Genomic DNA, 5,474 nt, shown 5'->3' with positions numbered 1-5,474 from the left:
CACACCAGCATATATATCCTCTCCCCCACGCACAGCCCTCCCCTTCCCTGCCCACCTCCATGACACATACACACACTGACCCCCTTCAGCAACCAAACAGCAGAACCTGCAAGCCTTCCTGGCTGTTCCCTTCCCCCGTCTCTGCCATCAACCTGTGACATCCCCACCTCCCCATCAATCCATTCTCAAGCCTGCTTCACCTGGACTCTGTTCAGCCAGGATCCCACAGCTGCCTTCCCTGTGCTTCCAGAGTCTCTGTGAGGACTGATGGGGAGCTCTGGCAAGTCAGGAAAGAAGCCTCCTGGTGACAGTGATGAGGCAGACCCCAAATCCTGGAGTCTCCTTGAGCAACCTTTTTGCCTGAGGAGTGAAGAATAGGAGGCAGGCAGAAGGGAGGGGAGCTCACGCCAAGCTCCCACCGGCACGGAGGAGCCCAGGGCTGAGCTAAGCCAAGCCCCAACCTAATGTCACTGCCCCTAACTAGGCCACTCAAGAGGTGGCTGTACCTGCCCTGGGCCAGGTCAGGAGGCATTTCCACAGGTGCCCACAGCATGGTGCAATGGAGAATGCTGAGACTCAAGGCTCAGATGGAAGTGTCTGAAATTCGGCTGTACAGTCAGAGCAAGGCACATCTCTTTGTGAACCTCAAGTCCTCGTTCCGGAAAATGAGTCTAATACTGCCCAGGATGGTTGTGAGTAGAAAAAGGAGATTCTGTTTGAATCTACAACACACGAGGCCCTTAATGAATGTGCTGCATCCTCCCTCTCCTCTCAGCCCACTTTTCACACTGATTAGTACCACCTGGATGTAGAAATCCCATATCAGTGTCTGGTGTCACAACAGAGAGCTTTTAAACCTTCTGCACCTTAGGGCATCACTACCAAGGGCCCTGGAGGCTCAGAAGCTCTGGAAGCTTCCCTGTCCCTTACTGCAGAGCCTCTTTGTCTTCTACAGCCGCCGGGGGTTGTGGGCTGCAGGAAGGGAGCTCACAGGCTGAAGGCACAGGCTCAAGGGTTTAGCATCCTTGGGGACCCCACATTTCCTTACCTTAGGTGAATTGCACCATGACCCTGTCCTTGGTTTTTCTAAGAGGGTCTAAAATATTCCAGAATCCCAGGGTTTGAACCTATGTCGTCCAAGGAGCTCAAGCACTCACTCATATGGTAAGTCCAGCTCTCTGGTCTACCCAGGACTGGGTGGAGAAGGATTGAGGGAAGCATCTGCCCTGACTGCAAATGGTATAGGGTTTCTTTTTGGGGTAATGGAAATGTTCTGGATTTAGACTGTGGTGATGGTTGCACAACATAGCAAGAATACTAAAACCCACCAAATTATATGCTTTAAAATGGTGCATTGTATGTTATGGGAATTACATCTCCATAAAAAGAAAATAGGAAAAAGACAGCAAACATCTGCTCAGGTTAGGAGCAACAGGTTCTGAGAATAAAATTTCCCTTCCATCTGTGTTCACAGCAAAAGGGCTCAGGAGACAAGCATACTCATGATTCTTCACTTAGATCTCTGTTGCCCAAACCTTACACTGCAGGTCACAGCTACCATTATGGACCCTTTGGGAAACCAGCATGTTTACTGAATGACACGGGGTCATTTTTGCATCCTGATGTACTTCAGTGTCTCAGGCCTGGAACCTGATTTCATACATGATGTGGCAGATATTGCTGGCTGCCTACCAAATCCCCATTCTCCTGTTCTTACTTACTAAACAGTACCCTTGATTTTATTCCAGGCATCAATGCACTTAGCTAAAAGACTAAAAGACTTGGTCAATTTCCCATTGACCAAGGGTTGCCAATGAGCATTAAGCTGCAGGTCCTTGGGTGGGGCTTCCAGGAAAGCTCTTTTTTTTTTTTTAGACGGAGTCTTGCTCTGTTGCCCAGGCTAGAGTGCAGTGGCGCCAACCCAGCTCACTGCAAGCTCTGCCTCTCAGGTTCATGCCGTTCTCCTGCCTCAGCCTGCTGAGTAGCTGGGACTACAGGCACCTGCCACCACACCTGGCTAATTTTTTTTTTTGTACTTTTTTTTAGTAGAGACGGGGTTTCACCGTGTTAGCCAGGATGGTCTTGATCTCCTGACCTTGTGATCTGCCCGCCTCGGCCTCCCAAAGTGCTGGGATTATAGGTGTGAGCTACTGTGCCCGGCCGGGAAAGCTCTTTTAAAGTAGGTCAACTCGCTAAAGTCCTCTGTCTCTTCTTTGCCCTCCCTCCATCCTGCCTGGGACACAAATGTGACGGCTGGAGCTCTAGCAGCTACCTTGGATTACGAGATGAGACAACTTTGAGGATGGAAGCCATGAGTAAATATGATGGAACATAAAGATGGAAGGATTTTGGGTCCCCCATGACTAATGGAATGGCCATATCAATCTTGGACTTCCAAACTTCAATCTTTTAAAAAAAAAACAAAACAAAAAACCCAAACCTTTATTTCAAATGTCAGTCAGGGAGGATTCAATTACCCGTTGCTGCATAACAAGCCACACCAAGGACAGAGGCTTAAAACAACAGACCACGTATTTGACTCATGATTCTACAGATTGGGAATTTTGGCTAGTCTCAGCAGGGCAGTTCTTCTGGTCTCAGCCTGACTCTCTTTTGCACCTGCAGTTGGACTCAGAAGGTTGGCTGGGTGTCAGCTGGGGACCTTAGTTCTCTTGCACATGTCTTATCCTTCATGGGTCTCTCACATCCCTCCAGCATATTAACCTGACATGGTCTCATTGCAAGCCTGAAGTGAAAGCACAAGCAAATACAATCAAGCAAGGGAACAACTGCAAGCACACAGAACCTCTTGAGAGCTAAGCATGGAGCTGGCAGTCTATTGCTTTTGCTACATTTGTAGGCTAAGGCCAGTTGCAAGACTGTCCAGAGCCAGGCTGGGTGGAGACTACAAAGTCCCAGGATAATAGAGAGTGGCTATGCAGAAGCCATTCATTGGAGGCATTGGAAACTTTTACTTCCTATGATTCAAGCCATTTAGTTGGATTTTCTATTACATCCAGCGGAATATTACCTTAAACCAACACACCTGCCTTTGAGCACCTTGTCATTCCCAGGATGTTCAGGCAGCTAAATGCTTTTCTTCCCTTGCAGTTGAGGAAGAGAAAGAGCAAGAGTGAAAAGTCACTTAGCTTCTCTGGACTTTTCTTTCCTCATTTACCAGTTAGAAGAGTTGAACCCAATACCTGGATATTCTCTATGGGTTGAATGAAGCTGCATGTGGTGGCAGGCTGTCTCCTGTGATGGATGGAGAAGGGCAGGATGAACCCAGGAGGGAGTTTAAAACCACTGTTGGGTGGGAGAGCAGAAGAATCTTGCCCCTCAGAAAAGCGCAAGTAGACTAGAAAGGGTGCGGACTGTGTGGTGTTTGTGATGGCTTCAGGGCTTCCCCCTTGCCACACAGCCACTGAGACATGGCACTTTGAGAGCCATGGGCTTCCCTTGGGTATGGTAACTGGTCACAGAGCAGCAAGCTGCCCCCTGCTTTTCTGATTGGCAGGATACATTTATTAAAATAGTTGGAAAAGAAAGGTCACATACTCTTATTTCTACTGCTTTGTGTGTGTGTGCGTGTGTGTGTGTACACGTGTGTGTGTGCGTGTGTGTGTGCACGTGTGTGTGTGCGCGCACATGTGTGTGTGTGTGCAAGAACTTGGAATTAATAAAATTCTTGGCTGGGCGTGGTGGTTCATGCCTGTAATCCCAGCACTTTAGGAGGCCAAGGTGGGAGGTTTGCTTGAGCCCAGGAGTTCAAGACCAGTCTGGGCAACACGGCAAGACCCTGTCTCTATAAAATATAAAAAACTAGCCAGGTGTGGTGGTAAGCACCTGTAGTCTCAGCTACTTGGGAGGCTGAGAAGGGAGGATCACTTGAGCCTGGGAAGTTGAGGCTGCAGTGAGGCATGATTGAGCCACTGCACTCCAGCCTGGGTAACAGAGTAAGAACTTGTCTCATAAAAATAAAATAAAATAATGATTTCTTCTGCTTATGAGGTGGTGGAAGTTCACTCCTGCCTACACCAGCTTGGCATCTTCTTTGCAATAGAGGCCCAACCAGGGAGACTGCAAACATTAGAATCCAATCTGTACTGATAGGTAAGTTTTGAGGCAGATTGAGAAACCTCTTAAAACTGTCATCAGAATATCTCAGTAGGGGAAGTACAGGGGAAGGAGGCAGCCACAGCTGGGCCCCATGTCGAGCTCAATGTACCTCCACCCACCTGCCAATTTTCCCCTCTCAGAGTAAAGAGCCTCTTCCGGCCAGGTATTTGGCTGCTTGGAATTTACTGATTAATTACGGCGCCTACCTCCAATTGGTCTCCTTAGTAACCACGTTAGCAGGGTCCCACTGGAAAAGCTGCTTCTTACTCAATGAGGGCAAACTCTCTTCACATTTTAAAACACTTTTAAGTCAGAATACAATGGATTTTAAAAATAGAGGGACACACACGTTTCCTCACAACTTCGCATCAAAATATGGATGGACTTTTGAACTACTGAGGGCAAGTTACACTTTAGTAATCAGTAAGAGCTAGGTTTAAAGGAAGAGTTGGGTGAATACAGTTTCAATGCAAATGGCCAATGATTGCCTTTGCAAGTATAGGTTTTACTACCAGAGTAACCAGCCTCGTGCTGGGCTAGGTGATGTGAGGATGAAAGATGTCCTTACACTCAAGAAGCCGGCCCAGGGGACAAGTTAGATCAATGAATGGTGACCAGCACAGCATTTGCTATAGTGACTCAGACTATCCGAGAACTAGGGAGCACATGATAAGGTGCTAATTGTGGATCAGACTGGAAGTGAAACAGAAGTTCAAGAGAGGAGAGTGATGTTCAAGTGATGTTTATCTTATTTTTTGAATGACGTGTTAAGATGCTGAGGACAAATTGCAGGTTCTGAGTGGGCAGGAAAGTGGCCACTGGGCTTTAGTACAGGCACATAGAAGGATTAGTGGGTGTATTAGTCTGCTTGGACTGTCAGAACCCAGTGCCACAGACTGGGTGGCTTCAACAATAGAAGTGAATTTTCTCACAGTTCTAGAGGCTGGGAGTCTGAAATCAGGTGTTGGCAAGGTTGATCCCTTCTGCGGCCTCGCTCCTTGGCTTGGAGATGGACATCTTCTCCTTGTGTGCTCACGTGGCTGCCCCCCTGTGTGTATCTGTGTCTTCATTCTCCTCTTCTTGTAGGAACACTAGGCCTATTGGATTAGGGCCCACCGTAATGACTTCCTTTACCCTAAATCACCTCTTTAAAGGCCCTACCCCCAAATGCAGTCATGCTCTGAGGGGCTGGGGTTAAGACTTCAGCATAAGAATCTGGGGGAGGGGTGTACAGTTCAGCCCATAACAGGGGGGTAATGAAACTGTGCTCATCACATAATGGGGATACAGTCCCAGAAAGGGAACTAAAGGTCACCACAGGACATGTGTGAATAATGTGCACAGGGCATCCCTTC

This window comes from Pongo abelii, chromosome 7 (genome assembly GCF_028885655.2).
Source record: "Pongo abelii isolate AG06213 chromosome 7, NHGRI_mPonAbe1-v2.0_pri, whole genome shotgun sequence".
NCBI lineage: Eukaryota > Metazoa > Chordata > Mammalia > Primates > Hominidae > Pongo > Pongo abelii.
Note: the sequence above shows the minus strand (reverse complement) of the source record.